This window comes from Zalophus californianus, chromosome 8 (genome assembly GCF_009762305.2).
Source record: "Zalophus californianus isolate mZalCal1 chromosome 8, mZalCal1.pri.v2, whole genome shotgun sequence".
Lineage (NCBI taxonomy): Eukaryota > Metazoa > Chordata > Mammalia > Carnivora > Otariidae > Zalophus > Zalophus californianus.
Genome location: NC_045602.1, coordinates 84,637,791 through 84,655,231, shown reverse-complemented (window position 1 = coordinate 84,655,231; position 17,441 = coordinate 84,637,791). Strand labels below are relative to the sequence as shown.

Here is a 17,441-nt window from a genome sequence, read left to right as displayed (position 1 = left end):
CTGAATTGAATCAAAATGTTTGTTCCAGACCCATATGTCCTTTGGTTTGGGTCTCTGAGTTTTTGGCAACAGGACCAAGAAGAGAAGAAAGTGCCACATCCACAACAATTCTCCCAGTCACACCTAGTCCTGACCACAGCCCAGATCCTGGGCCACAGCCCCCAAAGGCAGATGCTGTTCCCACCTACACATGCCTGCTCCGGGGTTGACTCTCAGCAGGCATGGTGTGTCACATCCCACCCCACCCCAAGACTGTGTGCATGCAGTAGGACCCTCTGAAGGGGTGGGGGCGAGTCAACATGGAGGAGGGAGAATGTCACACTGGGATGCTTCCAACAACTCTTCCTGGAGGTCAAGGACGAACCCCACAGGTGGATGGGCCCATACACCAGCCTTGACAGGCCGCCAGTTATGAGGGCCTCAGTGCCTTGCCTCAGGCCTGGATTTGTCCAACCTCTTCGCTTGTGTAGGGAGACTCTACACCCCCACACAGGGGCTGACCTGAGGTCAGAGTCACCCTTCTCACCAGATGTCTGCAGGGCTCAGGCCTGTGAGTAAGCCAGCTGAAATCCGAGGAAGGTGGTTAGAGCTAACACAGACGGAGCTTTAGGGGGACCATCCAGGAAAAGCTCTGGCCCCCCAAGTTCCAAAGAAGAGTCCAGAGGGTTGCTCAGCCTCTGATGCCAAGCTCTGTCCTTGGGTGGTATCTGATATAGAGCCTATTCCTGGAACAGCAATTCAACACAAAAGCTATCAAAGAGGTCCTAGTCATAGAGGGGACTCCCCTCTAGTGTTTACATGCAGAATGGTAGTCATTAGACCATTAGGGTCCTTCTCTACCTCTAACCCTTGGAGTCCAGTGGGAGGGAAACCCCTCTTCCAATTACACGTGTCAGTGGTATGTGCTCCCCTATTGCGCGCTCAGGGTTAGAGGCCATTCTTTAAGTCAAATATAATAAAAAAGCAAGGCATCTTCAGGACATACATATTCTTTAAATACATACATATTCTTTAAATATAGAGCCTTTGTTATGTCCTGGCCAGACCATAAACTGGGACATGTTAGGTCAGATAAAGGTGATCTGGGTGAATGGGTATTTTCTGTCACTTCTATTACTTAAACTTTCTTATTTACAGACTCCTCTTTCTCTTTGTGCTTTTTTTTTTCTTTTTTTCTTTCTTTCTTTTTTTTTTTTTTCCCTCTCTTCTTGACTTACCTTTGCCTTGATGGGGCACTCAGGGACTCAGCATTCTACATCATACTGTTGATATTGGCATGAGAAAAAAAAGCTGCTGACCCCAACATGGGTCTTTCCAAAGCCTGGGGAGACCCCAAGGAGCTCTGTAATCCTAAAATAAATTTGGGTTCATTAATGCAGAAACACAGAAAGTTCTCTTCTGATTTTCAGAAATTGGGTTTTAAATGAAATTAATGTTCTTGTTATAAAAACAATGCAAGATCATTGCAAACAATTTAGAGATGACATATAAGCCAAAGAAGAAAATAACATCAGCCATAATCCTATCATCCAGGCAGAAGGACTTTTCCACATTGAACCCTTATCCTTTCAGAATGTATGTGTGAGGGAACTGTGCATACGTCAAGTTTCCCTTAAAATTGACCTGCATTTTACTACCAATATGCCATAACATGGTCTCTGTTATTAAATATCCTATGGCATTTCCAAAGATTGCAGTGTTTCCTTTATGGCAATACTATTCTTCATTTTACCAGTCTCTGTTGTTAGTCATTTTGGTTGTTTTCAACTTTCCCTAATTATTGAAAGAGCTGCAGGAGATGTCCCTGGAGCTGTATCTCTGCCCACATCCCCGATTCTTTCTCAGGATAAATTCCCGACATGGAACAACTTTTGGTAACACAGATAGCAGTTGCCAAGCAGCTGACCCTGCTTGGCCTTCCCCCAGCCCCAGCCACAGATGCAATGCCTTCCAGAAATAAGAAATTTAGGGGTGAATCAGGTATGGTTGCCCCCCAAAATAGTCTTCTCTCTCCTCTTCTAGCATATGGTTTTAAAAAGCTCCATAAGAGTTCTGTGATTTGTAGTCCAAGAATCCCCCAAGTCATGTGTGAGTGGGGAGATGGGGAGAGAGAGCTTCTCTAAGTGCACTCCACTCCCAGCTTCCCCGATGCCCAGCATGAAGCCGATCCCTTAGAATCTTCCCTGGAATCTTTTTCACCCAAACAAATACCCCAAAGCCAGGGTAGAGGGTTGATGTGCTCCTTCCAAGAGGCAGCGCTGAAAATCCACACCAGGTCACAGAGACACTGTGGTGTGGCTGGGGGTTGGGGGGGAGTCTCCTCCCCCTTCTGTGCCTCAATGCCAGCCCCCTAATCTGAGGAAGCCACGGGCAGCCCGCCCAGAGTCTCTGCCATTCGTCTGATCAAGTGAGATACCTTCCCAGCACTGCGGCTTTCTCCTTCCACTGCTCTTTGGGATTGCTGGAGTATGGGCAGGGCCTGGGATGTCCTTGAAGAGGGCAGGCCAAATGGGGAGCTGGCAGCCCCTGCCCATCTGGGGGCCGAGGCTCCTTTAATTTGGATACCTTAAAAGGCTTTCGGGAGCAAGGGGCTGGGTTCTTATCTCCCGAACTCTGGACGGTGCCTTATTTATAGCCCTGCTGACAAGAGGCGGCAGCCGGCCAGCAGCTGCATACGCAGTTGGGGCCAGCCCAGAGAGCTTGGCCCTGCGCTGCCGCTGTCCCTTTTGGTCCGGCTGCAGGAGAGAAGGACAGAACAGGTAAGCTTCCTCCTCTCCCAGGCCACCCTCCCTTCCGTGTCCGCACAGGCTTCGCTGCCAGAGGTGCAGCCTTTGTGCCCTGGGAGGGAGCTCTCTGGCACTGTGGACCCGCAGACCCCAAGCGCAGACCCAGGCAGCCCTGGCAGGGGGCTCCCGCCCCCGTGGCTGCGCTGCAGGGAAAGAAAAGTACCCCCCTCTCCAAATCTACAGCAGGTGCCTCTGGGAATATAAAGAACATGGAGAGAACTCTTTGCTCATCTGAGTGGGAATCAGGAATTACACTGAGTTTTGAACACCAGAAAGCTTTTTTTTTTTTTAAGAGGAAAAAGAAAAAGAAAAAAAATTATAAAATAAACATTGGAAGGGGGGGAACCACAGTGTTCGGGAGCTTTTGCTGCCTGACAAAATTTCCGGATGGCCTGGGGGTGAGGAGGCAAATTACTGACGAGTCTGATTATGCTGGAAAAGTATGTTTATACAAGATGACTTGTTACGGCTGATGGTTCAAAACGACAGATAGCTGTTGTGTGCTTAAAGGAAATGCATTAATATTTTACTAATTTCTAGAGCAGGATATGAGCAAATGCACAGTACTGAGTAATGCTGGGGCCAATTGCATAATAATGTTAATACCGATAGGATGACATATTATGATAATAAATGTCATGCATATAAATATCCTCTAGTTCTACTCTATGCAAGGCACCTTATAGGTCCAATCTAATAAAAAACATATATATTATCGGATCAGGTTTTTTTAAATAATTCTGAGGTCAAAAGATAGTATTAACACCTGTGTTATCAGCTGATGTTATTTTATCACGTACTTGCTCTATATAGGTTTGTTCTTGTTTTATTTGTTTCTTGAGGAATGTTGTTTGAATTTTGTTTTATTGCTAGGTTTATAACTGGACGTACTGTAATCAAATCTATTTCATTTTGAGATCCATCCAATCTTACGAGAGTTTTTGTTTTTAACGAAGTAGCCAACTACTCAACTCATACGATGACATTTTGGAGGCCTTTTCTAATACTAAGAAAATATTTCAATGTATAGCCTCCATGAAGTGTTGCATAGTCTCCCCGAAGCAGTCCCTGACTGCTAACTCAATCTCGCCTGTCTTTGAACACGTTTTGCATATATTAGAATTCATCATCCCATTTAGTGCTTCCAGAGTTCTCCATTGGTTCCAGATCCCTGAGGCTAGGCCACGTCATACTTCTCTCTGTAATCTGAGAGCTCTTAACACAGGGACCTACACACTGTCTACTGGTGTCTAAAATATTTCATATTTAAAATAGGTGGCCAAAAAACTGAGTTTAAATCATCCTCTCCCCACCGTCAAAAAAACAAAATTCAACTGAGTAAATTGGAAAGATCTTACTGGTTTTATTCAATGATTCATGAATGGGACAGCATCCCATCCTGCAGACAGAAAGGAGCTCTGAGGCGCTGTACAAAATGGAAGACTTTTATAGACAGAAGGGAGCAGGAACAAGAAAGTTACACCAGACAAACAAGTGGGCTCCTTACTGCAAGGTCACTTTAGAGAATGGCAGGGGTCTATCAGGCAGATGTCCTAACTAATGCTGATCAGGTGATTCCTGGTTGACTGGTTTAAAATTCCATTTCTGGAAGAGGCCAAAACTGTAATTAAGTTAAGTCTGTTTGGTGACATGGAGTTTAGTATAAGTGACTCCATTTGGGGCCTCTTCTCTTGTTTTTAACACCACGCAAGAAAGAGGTGAAATTTATTCATAATGTTTATATTTTCTTTTGTTTTCTCTTACTGTACAAATACAAGTTCACCATAGAAAATACAGACCAGCAGAGAGAAGATAAAAAATTATGTGTAGTCTTACTACATCTATTGTTTATCTTAACTATTTCTTGATCCTAAGAGGTCCTTGATTTTAAGACCAACCATTAATTTAATACTAGCTTTACAAGAGAGGAAAAAACATTCTCGCTATGTTGTCCAGATTGATGTATTTTAAGATGCATCCGAAAACAGAAAATTACATGGGGGAACTATAAATTACAATTAAGAAAGAAAAAAATATGTATATAATCAGGTTATTTGGTAATCTACTTTTTGTTCAACTTATGATCAATGTCCTTTTACCATGTATTCAAACTTTAATTCTTTGAAAATTAGTCATCCTTGTATGACACTGCGACTTCTTTCATTTAGCCAGAATATTAAAATACCCATAATAGTTGGGAATAATACTAGTGGGAAGTTAAAAAAACATAAATTGCGCTTCAGATAAGCAATTTTTATCAGAATATAACTGGTTTTAAAGTACAATCTGCTAACTTCTACACTATTAATGCAACCTACTGAATAGTAAATATGCACAATCATCTCATGCCTTGATCTACATGACCCCTAAAAACTTATTTTACTGATTTTTTTTCATTATCACTGATTCATCACCCTTTTATCATTTAGTCTCCAATGTACCCAAATAAGGTTGAAAAATAGAAAGGAACCAACATAAGTTCTGAGCAATCAATTTGATATTTGACAAGATGTATTTCATAAATATCATTAATTATCTTAAGTGTGCTTTAAAAATTAATTTTAACCTTGAGTACACTTTTATAATTTGGGGCTTTGTTGAATTTAAAGGATAAATTTTAGATAGAAGAGGAATAAAAATTCCTTTTAACAGAAGACTTTTGTTACAGTTAAAAAGTAATACTGAAAAGTTACATTGAAGTGAAACCATACCAAGCCAACCACTCATAAAATATAGTCCATGTGTTTTACTAAGAAGGCATGTATAATTAGATTTTAAGGGGAAAGTGCAAGAATTTCTTTTCGGTTTTTAGGAAGTGAGCCTTCTTTCCCTGCCCGGGACCCATCTAATGAGCATGAAATGTATAGAGGAATCTGAAGAGGCAGGAGGAACTGACTATTTTAATGTTAAGCAAAAGGCAACAGAGTACTTTCTGCCTGGGCTCAGTTTTGTCCGATAAATCTAGACTAATTTCAAAATGTCAGTCCATGGTTTAGCATGAACACGAAAAAGAAAAATCTGTGATGTTTATTCTATTTCTCTCTGATTTATATCCCTTGTATTTTCTCTACATTTTAAATAGCTTGCTAAATTCGCACCGAGAGACTAATCATGGAAGTTTTTTTAAATTGCAAAATTCCAGGCAAAAATAAAGCACTTTAGTTATTGCCGACGAGTATAAAAACTGTAAAAAACCAACCAGAAGGGTCAGCCTTTCAAAAAACAATAGCTACAATTTATTGAATGAACACTCTCTCTGGGAACTAGTATTAACTCATTTAACATTCCCAGCCACCCTACAGTCATTATTATTCTTATAATTATTCCTATTTTCAGATAAGGAAACTGGCTTAGAACAGTGTTATCCACTGCAGAAGATGCAACCAAGTTGAAGCGAGTCTGGCTTCAAGGACCCTCTGGTTGGCATTAGAATAACAAAAGAGCAATCTTCAGGCCACAGGCAATGAACAGTGTTTGAATGGCAGGCATGCTCCGTGTAGGAATGGTGGGAGATATTCCTATAGGAAAGACATATATGGGTAAAGATTATACCAACAAAGGTATGGAGCCGAAAGGAAGTAAGGAATTATGAAAGCAGAAACAGGTGGGGAAGAATGTGAACAATATGGAGATGGGACTAAATGGGATTCGCCCTCAGGCTGAAGGGGGTGTCCTACGGGAACAAGATGAGCTCAACGAGTGTGTGTTGGGCAGGGAGGGGTAGCAGTAATGATTTAGGGACAATTCTGCTCTTTGTTGTCTTTGAACATTTCTATAAACCCACGTTTTGTAAGAGGAAACGAAGAGGTGTCCTGCGGCGCCTGGGTGGCTCATTTGGTTGAATGTCTGCCTTCAGCTCCGGTCCTGATCTCAAGGTCCTGGGATCGAGCCCCGCATCGGACTCCCTGCTCAGTGGGGAGCCTGCTTCTCCCTCTCCCTCTGCCTGCTGCTCCCCCTGCTTGTGCTCTCTCTCTCTCTCTCCTCTCTCTCTCTCTGTCAAATAAATAAATAAAATCTTGAAGAAAAAATAATGAAGAGGTGTACTGGCTCCCCAAAGTAAAAAAAAGAAAAACAAACTTCTCTGCCAAGAATCTGAATTGGGACTAATTTCAATTCCAAACTTAAAACAGAATGAAGCTCTGGGCTAGAGAGTTACTGGTAGCTGACCTTTGAGTGCTTGCCGTGTGCTGGGTTGTTGTGAGGAGTACACGCTTGTGCACACGCTCGTGTGATCTGCAGAACCACTCTGTGAGGAGTGCTTCCAGTTTTCTGGCTTACAGGTGAGGACAGCCCGACGCGGAGAAATGAAGTGCTCAGAACCAGTAGATGGGGATGCTGGGATTGGAACCCAGGCAGTACGGCCCCAGGACTGACAGGAATCTGACCAGAGATTGCTGGGAAAATCTCCACTATGGAGAAAGAAACTCACCTTAAAAATGAGTGAGGGAAGTGTTTCCCGGGTGGCTCAGTCAGTTAAGCATCTGCTTTCAGCTCAGGTCATGAGCCCGGGGTCCTGGGATCGAGTCCCTACATCAGGCTCCCTGCTCGGCGGAGAGTCTGTTTCTTCTTCTGCCCCCTCCCTTCCCTACCCCACTCATGCTTCCATGTTCTCTCTCACAAAAATAAATCAATAAAATCTTTTTTAAAAAATGAGTGAGAGCTTTCCACTTACCCTTTATTTTTCTTTTTAAAATTCTTCCTTTACTCCCAGCACCTTCTCAAGAGCATGGGGAAGGTGTTAATCTTCTTCTTCTTTTTTAAAGATTTTATTTACTTAGTTGAGAGAGGGAGAGAATGAGAGAGAGAGAGAGCACAAGAGGGAAGAGGGTCAGAGGGAGACGCAGACTCCCCGCCCAGCAGGGAGCCCGATGTGGGACTCAATCCCGGGACTCCAGGATCATGACCTGAGCCGAAGGCAGTCGCTTAACCAACTGAGCCACCCAGGCGCCTGAGAAAGGTGTTAATCTTCCTGGTCAGACCCCTGAAAGCTAGCACGGTGCCTTACACACAGCAGCTGCCCAATAAATATTTGCTGGACTAAATTGTTGTGTTTAATTCAGGCATAAGAAGTGTTAAGATGCATAGGAAGGAGCCAGAAGTTTTCCTTTTTAGCTAGTATTCTTCCCTTCTGTGATACTGGCTTGGAAACAGGTTTGATATTCCTTTTCCATTCTTGATACACAAGGACATAATTAATGATTGTAATAATGCCTCTTTAAATGGGATTTTCATTGGCCAATAAACACTAATATTTGATGATAATATATCCTTAAGGAGTAAATTCTTTGGCTTGAAAGTTCTTATTCACCTCAGTGTGGTCTGTGTGTATGTGCATGAGAGCACGTGCGTGTAAGTGTGGGGTGTGTGTGTTGAGGGAAGGGAAAGAGGATTGGAGATGCTGAATAAATTCTAGACATGAGGTTCCTTCTTCAAAATCTCTCCAACTTTGTTCAGAATCTCTTGATTAATTTACTAGGAAGCAACAACAATTCTGCTCTCTTTAAATATAATTCAGTGAACAAAAAAGCCGGTGAGAGAGAACCGTCTCCTTATTTCACAACCCCAACTTTAATGACACTGAATAAACCAGGTATTATGTCCTTCCAATCCCTAAATCAAGACAGAGGTCAACGAGACTTTCCAGTTAGGTTCTGTGGAAAAAAAGAGTAATGTGCGCTCAATGTCAAGAAAGCCAAGAGATTTTTGAAAGTGCCTAAGACAAACTCCTTTGAGGCGCCCTTCTCTCTATTCCTGCAAATTGAAAATACAAAAATCTAATGAACAGTTGCAAATGTGTTGTCACTCAAATTAGCCAGCATGGGCAATCATCCAAGTGAGGGGAGAAGTATTCACAACCACAATGCCATGTCTAGAATACTCTCAGATGGAGAAACTCTGAGGGCAGCAAAGAGGTCCGACTGAGGATCTTCTCAATAAAACAGAATTCTCAGTAACTCAGAAGGTTTGGAAATTCACAGTCGCATGTTCAACATCAGCTAAAGAATCAAATTTGGATAGAAGTATCGATAAACCCTTCAGACACTATTATTAACAAGCCACGGTAGTGAATCCTCCAGTCTGGCTGTGAATTAGCTCCGGCAGGATCCTGGCGCCCCGCCCCAGGGCTGTTTCTACTTTCTTACAGGGCACTTCCACTGTTCCCTGGGGAGCGTCGGCAAACCTCCGCCAGCCTCTGGCAGGAGCAGCTAACACAGCTCCGGAGGCCAACATGAGCTCACTTGAACCACAAATCTATCATTTTGTAACTTAAATTAGACCGTGTCTCTTGCCCGCTCAGAACCCTCCAATGGCTTCCCAAATCACAATAAAATCCTATTGCTACGTAACCTGCGGAGCCTGACAAGATCCAGGCCCTGAAATCTGACCTCATCTCCTCCCTTTCTCACCTCCTTTCCCCAACTGTGCAAAGCAGCTGACCCACCCCAGGGCCTTTGCACTGCTGGTGCCACCAATCGATCAGGCTATCCTCCAAGAAAATCACACACCTCCTTCCCACCAATTCTAGCACCACCCTCGAACATCCCATCTAAAATTACACTCTCTAGCTCATTGCCCTGACTTATTCCTTACCTGGATTTACTTTTTTTCTTTTTCTAAAATGATTTTATTTATTTATTTGAGAGAAAGAAGAAGTGAGGGAGGGACAAAGGGAGAGGGAGAAGCAGACTCCCTGCTGAGTGAAGAGCCTGACCCAGGGCTCAATGTGGGGCTCCATGCAGGGCTCCTTGCAGGCCTCAATCCCGGGACCCTGAGATCATGACCTGAGCCAAAGTCAGATGCTTAACCGACTGAGCCACCCAGGTGCCCCTGATTTACTTTCTTTTCAAAGTACTTAATCATCTCACACATATACACACCCACAAAGTGCCATGTATATTGGTGTCTGTCTCTCCCCTAATAACATGCGAGCTCCAATGAAAGCAGAGGTTCTCTGTTTCGTTCACTGACGTATCCCCAGCATCTGCAACAATAGGTGGTGTATAGTAGGTGCTATGTAAGCATGTGTTGAAGGCTGGAGGCTCCATAACCCAATTTGATGTATTTCATTTGAATTCTTAGAAACTTTTTTTTTTTTTTAAGATTTTACTTATTTGACAGAGAGAGACACAGTGAGAGAGGGAACACAAGCAAGGGAGAGTGGGAGAGGAAGAAACAGGCTTCCTACAGAGCAGGGAGCCTGATGTGGGGCTCGATCCCTGGACCCTGAGACCATGATCTAAGCCGAAGGCAGACGCGTAACGACTGAGCCACCCAGGCGCCCCTCTTAGAAACTCTTCCACTGTAATTCATGCCATCAGCCATCACAAAGTGTTCATGTTAGGGTCTAAGTCTAGTTCTCCGGGTCCACAGCTTAAATGTCCTTGCGAAAACTCCCAGTACATCTGCAGTTTGTTAAGGGAGGACAGCAGGTTCTGGGGAGTCAGGCTGCCTTTGCTTGGCTTTTAGCCCTGCCCCTTATAAGGAGCTCAGGCAAGACTGCAACTTCCCAGAACCCCATCTGTAAAATGGGGCTAATAGCAGTAACTTCTTAAAGTACTTGTAAGGACTGAACAAGGCAATAATAATAGTAACAGCAATCATTAATTGAGCACACACCATGTGCCAGAGAGCCCACTGTGTGTTTGACTCGCTTCACGTTGTCCTGTCTTTGCAACAACCACGTGGTATGGGCAGTATTATTATCCCAGTTTACAAATGAGAAAACAAATTGAAATCCAGAAGAGTGCCTTAGCTGAGGAGATGAGTTGATGTATGAGTTTCTTCTATCTGCTGTAACAAATTACCTTAAGTGTATTGTCTGAAAGCAATGCAAATTTAGGATCTCACGGTGCTGGAGGTCAGGAGTCTAATGTGGGTCTCACGGGGCTAAAATCGGGGTTTCTGCAGGGCTCTGCTCCTTCTGGAGGCCCGAGGGGAGGAATCTTTTCCTTTGACTCTTCCAGCCTCTGGAGGCTGCCTGTATTCATCGGCTCAGGGCCCTTTACTCCACCTTCAAAGCCAACAATATAACATCTTCAATCTCTCTTTGATTCTGACTCTCCTGCTTCCTTATAAGGACCCTTATGATTGCACTGGGCCCGCTTGGATAAGCCGGGATAATCTCCCCATCTCAAAACCCTTAACTTAATCACATCTGCAAAATCCCTTCATAAATTCTGGACGTCAGGATGTGAAGAGCTTCAGGAAGCCATTATTCCATCTACCGGTTATGAAGAGGCAGACCTGGGAGGTGAATCCCAGCTGATTTTTTGACCAGTACACTTCTGTAGTACCCAGCAAGGCCTCTGGTATTTAGCAAATCTTTGTCCCTTGCTGTAATGAAGGGAAAATGGGAAGCTTTGGGCCCAGATTCGGGTTTGGGATAGGACATGAAACAGAAAGGTTCACCCCCTTCTGCCCTGCTCCCCGGTGATATAGGATGCCAAAGATTCACAGCTCACTCTAAAAGTCACTTTCTCTTAAAAATAATCTGTCTCGGGGCGCCTGGGTGGCTCAGTCGTTAAGCGTCTGCCTTCAGCTCAGGTCATGATCCCAGGGTCCTGGGATCGAGCCCTGCATCGGGCTCCCTGCTCAGCGGGAAGCCTGCTTCTCCCTCTCCCACTCCCCCTGCTTGTGTTCCTGCTCTCGCTGTGTCTCTCTCTGTCAAATAAATAAATAAAATCTTAAAAAAAAAAATCAGTCTCACCTCGTCCTCAAGCATATTATTGACTTTCAAGAAACCACAGACATTTGATAAAAGTAGGTTGCAAAGTGGAAATGAAAGCCTTGTTTGGAGACAGGCTGCACCTCCCATGGGGGTGAAGGCCCAGGCAGTCCAGGGTGGTCCTGGAGCCAGGATGCCCCACGGTAGGAGGGCAGGTGAGGAAGAGCCTATTGATGCCCCCCAAGTGCTGGGCCAGCCTGGGGTTCCTAGCTCAGGGTGCTCCAGTGAGGCACACACAGCCCAGTGACACAGATGACCTGGGACAGGGAGGGAGGTGGCCCGGGTCTTAGCAACAAGGACTATGGAAATGTCAACAAGCAGCAGAACACCAGGAGGCAAAGGGACGGGGCTAGTGAGACCATGTGTCAGCCCCACGAGGGAATGATGGGCAGGCCCCCGAGTTGGGCTGGCGGCCTCTGATGGTTTCAACCTCTCAGGGTCTGGAAGGAGCTGGAAGGCAGTTCCACGGCCCAGCAAATGAAGCAGTTCGGGACAGAGCCCTACTCCACCTGGGCAGCAAGGACACAAGGCAGAAGCCTTACGTGGTAACAGAAGAAGTGGCATTGCGGGAGGAGACCAGCAGTTGGGAACGGATGGCAGTTTGGGGACGATGAGGTATCCACAGTTCAGCAAGACTCCCAAATCTGTGGCAGTTGAACTCTGTCCAGACCTCACCTCAAGGGGCACAGGGCTATCCTTAAATATACACATATTCCTTCTTTCCACTTGAGGCCAGCTCATGAGCTGCCATGGTAGAAAGGGCTCAGTGCCTCCAGGTGAGCAGGACTGAGGACAAGGCCACAAGCACACTTCTGCATGACAGGTCATGACCACCATGACCTTGAATTTTAGAAGGAGGTACCCATTTGCATTATTCTGACACTTACCTTAAAGTATACACCTCTAAAGAAATTAGAGGTAAATAAACATGTGGGCTCTGTTTTTGTGACCAAGCAATAATAATAATAATATAGATTGTGTGCTATAGATGTACTTTCCTTAATTAGCCATCTTAGGTGACCATAGAATTTGTGGTCCAAACTGCGGCACTCTGAAAGGGAAAGAGAGTGTTTTTGCTAATATGCTAGGTCAACGGGTATAACAAACAGATATAACCTCTGAGCCCCAAGCTTCAGTCACGTGCACCAAGGTCCCTGGGGGAGCTGCCTTTTCTGGAAACACAACAATGTAGAGGGATTATTCAATGCGGATAAGCTTCCTGAAAACTCAGACATTCTTATTCCTTTTGCCAGGAAGATAAGAAACCTCAAAGTAGGATTCCTTATAAGGATGTGATGCTTACATCACTAGGATGTGATGCCTCCACACCGGCCACTGAGTTAAATTCACATGTGTTTCTTTCTCCAAGAGATGATTAGTATCTGAGAGCTGCAGGCCCCACCTCGTAGCCTGATTTCCCTTTGCGACGTTTTCCTAAAATGGGTGCCTGTCTTCTCTGTTGTCACTTCCCAAGTTCATATGGGAACCATGAGTTCACAAGAAATTCCCCCTTGCCTGAGTCTGCTCTAAATGCAAGTTGTTCAAATGAGGGTCCGTTTCATAATTATAGTGAGCCATGATACCTATGTAATGGATTGAGACCTACATATTCCTAACAATAACATAACATTGACTAGATTTAAAAAAAAAGAAAAAGAATCACCTTACATCATAAGGATAAGAATTATTTCATGGCATATTTTGTCAACACTACGTGTGGGGCTATGTGATGTGGTTAGGACTTAAAAATGCACTTCCTAGTGTGGGTGGCTAACAAAGTGTTAGAGATTCACTGCTGTAAACCATATTTGCAGATTTCCTTTCTTCTAAACCCTCACAGTGCCCAGGGCACCTCACTTCCTCCTACCAGCCCCTCAGATGTCTTTCTCTCTCTGCAGACGGCTACTTGATCCTTTAGGCTAAAACCAATGAAACGGTTACCTACTAGATCAGTTGTACACATGTATGTCTTTGTGGAAAAAAAAAAAGAAAAACGAGGGGCACCTGGGTGGCTCAGTAGGTTAAGCATCTTATTCTTGATTTCAGCTCGGGTCATGATCTCAGGGTCATGAGATTGAGCCCCGCATTGGGCTCCATGCTGAGCGTGGAGCTTGCTTAAGATTCTCTCTCCCTCTCCCTCTCCCTCTGCCCCTGCCCAAAAGGAAGGAAGGAAGGAAGGAAGGAAGGAAGGAAGGAAGGAAGGAAGGAAGGAAGGAAGGAAGGAAGGAAGGAAGGAAGGAAGGAAGGAAGGAAGGAAGGAAGGAAGGAAGGGAAAAATGAAAACAGAAGCCTGTGCCTTCACCAAAGATTGAAAGAGACATGTGAGTAGAAATCTCTGAGAAGCTAACAAAACAACTTGGCTAATTATCAAGAACTCCACGCCCTCTCCTGCAACATCTGCCACCCCAGTCCTATCTGGGTCTAAGTGAGGAAGTGTAGATGGTTCACGTAGTGTGGTCTAATCCACCTCACTTCTCTGCCACCGCCTATGTAAGACAAAGCACAGCCTGAGGACCTGGCGTCCCCTTCTGCCTTGTTTCCGGGTCTCTGCAGCAGACACTGGGCTTCCAGCTAGTCCTGTAATTTGGCAGAAGGGCTGGGGGTTGTTTAAGCGGTTAGCCCCACATCAAAGGCTGCTTTTCGTGACTGCTGCCTAAGGAAAGGGGGAAGGGGGGATGTTGGTGCAGAGCAGAAGGAAACCACTCTAGGCAGGATGTCTGGAAGGAGAGATAAAGCAAATTGCAAAGGTATTTTAATAGACATGCTGTTTCCATTCTTTACCATGTGTTTTTCATTCTGTTTTCAGTTACTATTGACTTGAATTATGGGGCTCTGTCTCTTGGTTAAGGTAACTTAGATGCAGCTGCTTTTATACATCAAAATGAACACTGACTTTTTTGGGCGGGGCTGGGGATGATGGTAAGAGGCCAAGACAGAAAACATGTTGCCTTTCAGAAAGCTGGAAATGTTTTCTGTTCCCTCTTCCTTAGGGGAGTGGAGAATGTCTGTTTCCAAGAGCCCAGAGCGCCTTGTATCTGCGATGAAAAGGCAGCCCCAAGGATAAATGGTGTGGTCATTATACTTCCAAGGTGGGTGGGTATAGATGAACAGGACATCAGATAACCAGTCTTCCTGCTACAGAAACGGGGTGGATTTGTCTGAGGTCTACGGCAAGGACTTCCTTTCTTTGTACTGCAATCTCTTCTCCTCTAACATGCAGATAATTATACTGGAAAAAGCCTACTGTTAGAAGTTATGAAAATTGCTTTGGAAATCTTCAGGTGGCTTCTAAATAACTGAAAGTTAGGCTATTTCCGTCATTCAAAAGCCGCCCCCCGTCTTTGCTGGAGCCATGTTGCTCCGTTGGCCCTTCTCCACCTCTGGGTACCACCGGCTACCTCCATGCTGTGGTAAAATACAGAAGAATCATCCTTCCTCTGTGGGCAGAGATCAGAGAGAGAAGGGGAAGGGAGGTCCTGGGGCCACCCGACACCCAGAGCCAAAACTTCACCTTGTCCCCAACTTGTGTCAGCCTACAGGGGGGACTCCGTGGTTTCCCATGTCATCCAAGCTACAGGAAAAGGCAAGAAGAGAGACAAAAAGATCAGTGCCCTGACACTCTTGACTGAAACCTTTAATCTTGTTTCCTCGTTGTCTGGAAAGCATGGCATTTATTGAGTGAGAAAAATCAGAATGAAAAAGGGTCCTTTTGCAATTGTTTTGGTATCTTGGCCCTGACAACTGATCTAGACAATTGTTTTCTCAACCTATCAATCAGCCAATCAAGCCAAGAGGACACAAACACCAACCTAAAGATGTAATTTGGTGGAAATATCACACTGCAGTCCGTATTTCATTTCATTGAGATTTCTTTCATCTGGGCCATTAGGTTGTCAAAGATAAGTCACATCTGTCAGGACAAAAAAAAAAAAAATTGGCAGAAAAACTTATTTTACTAGTCCTGATGTTTTTCAGTGGCTTGTGGTTCAGTTCGTAGATTCATGTCTAATCTAGAGTTACAATCCTGTAATAAAAAAAAGTAAATCAAGCCATGAGGAAACTACAAATCAAAAAACAAAACAAAACAAAACAAAATCATGCTTGTCCTTGTATGTGACCCATTGTTCCCATTAACAATTTTACTTTCTCAGTAGCTTTCTCTTATCAGAGAAGCACCAACTCTCCATCTACACTGGGCCCCAGCAATCCCCGACTACATGGCCATATATAACATTCATCTCCACCCCCCTCTGGCTACCAACTTGGGGAAGCCAGGAATTAGTTAAAGTTCAGAGGACTCTTTGTTATTCTCACCAGTGACATGGGTGTCTAAAAAACCCAAAGTAAAAAAGCAAACAAGTCACACATGAGCACACCAACACGACTTTAAGCCAAAACAGCCATTTCTTGCTATCGCCCCTCCTTCTTGATCCTCTTCACAGGCCCAGCTCACTGCCGGGCCGGCATAGGGCTGCGGGGCCTGCTCGTGTGCTGGGAAGAACAGCACTGTTGGTCCGTGCTGGGGCAGGTCCTCTGGCTGACGCTCACTCAATGATAGGACTCCAGGAGAAGCAGAAAGCCGATGGGAACAAGAAGATTGAGTACCTAACTCTGGTCCAAATTTAAAAATAGTGTGGTGAGGAAATAGAAATGTATTTTCCATTAAATCAAAGAAACAAATCTGGAGAATTAGATCCTAGCACGTTTGAGTCCCTGATGGCAGGGACTGTGATTTATGAGGCCAGCACAGAGCTGTGCCTTCCACACAGTAGATATGCCTTGATTTAACAGTACCATATCCACATAATGAGGCATGGAGACATTTGTCCTGCTGCTCAGAAGTATTGACTTTCTGTGAAGTCACTGTGACTATTCTCACCCAACACCCCACATCCAGTGACCAGGCATGCTGGCCTCCTCTTTCTCAAGCCCTCGCCTGTAACCTCAAGGAGAGCAGAACACCATAAAGCCCCAGATCACTAGCGCCAAGTCACATTTATGAGGACTCTGTCCTATAGGCATTCCATGCGAAGCTGGCCATTGTTCCAGGCTGGTAACAAGCTAGTAACTCTGGGACAGGGACTACATGATTCTCACTTGAGGGCCTTGCTGATCAATGGAGCCCAGCCACATGGATTATTGTAACCAGAATCAACAACTCTCCCATGAGTCTGACCTACATATAACACAGGGCCACCAGGCCACTGGGCCACCACTGGCTCTGCACCACCCCAAGGGCCCCATTCTTGGGTACAGATGGAGCCCCTGCAGCGGGATGGCTCCATAGCTCTGGGAGAAACGTCCCTTCCCTTTTTCTCCCAAACCTTGCCCCTCTAGCTCCTCCTCAGCCAACCCTCTTTCTGCCCATGTCCCTCTGATTCTTCCACATGTTACTATTCGTTATGAGCTGTTTGCTTCTATTATTAGCAAAGGTGTTGTCAGTTGACTTGTGTCCCTCCAGAATTCACATGTCGAGGTTCCAACCCCTGTACCTTAGAATGTGACCTTGTTTGGAAGTACATTTGTTGTAGATGTGATTAGATAAATTAGGGGTGGACCCTAATCCAATAGGACTGGTGTCCTCATAAAAAAAAAAAAGGCATGTTTAGACACACAAACACATACACACAGAATGCCATATGAGCACGAAGAGAGAAATTAAGGCAACGTGTCTACAAATCACAGAACACCAAAGACTGCCGGCAAAACACCAGAAGTCAGAGGAGAGACAAGGGACGGATTCTCCTTTGGAGCTCTCAGAAGGACCCCACCTTGCCAGCACCTCGATCCTGGGCTTCCAGTCTCTAGAACAGTGAGCCACTAAGTTTCCATTGTTTAAGGCCCCCCCCCCCGCCCCAGTCTGTGACATGTGACAATTTGTTCCTACAGTCTTAGCAAAGGGAATTCAGGGGGCATCTCTCTCAGAAGGT

General features: G+C 44.8%; 1 protein-coding gene across 2 annotated transcripts in view; it reads left to right on the top strand.

Moving 5' to 3' along the window:
- The first annotated feature begins 2,464 nt into the window (after nt 1-2,464).
- FHL2 (four and a half LIM domains 2) overlaps nt 2,465-17,441 on the top strand; it is a 66,637-nt gene continuing 51,660 nt past the window's right edge. The window contains exon 1 of one of the 2 annotated variants that reach the window (XM_027621837.2): nt 2,465-2,759. The gene's annotated coding sequence lies outside the window, so the exon portion shown is untranslated. The remainder of the gene's footprint in view (nt 2,760-17,441) is intronic. The other variant, XM_027621838.2, reaches the window with a different exon arrangement.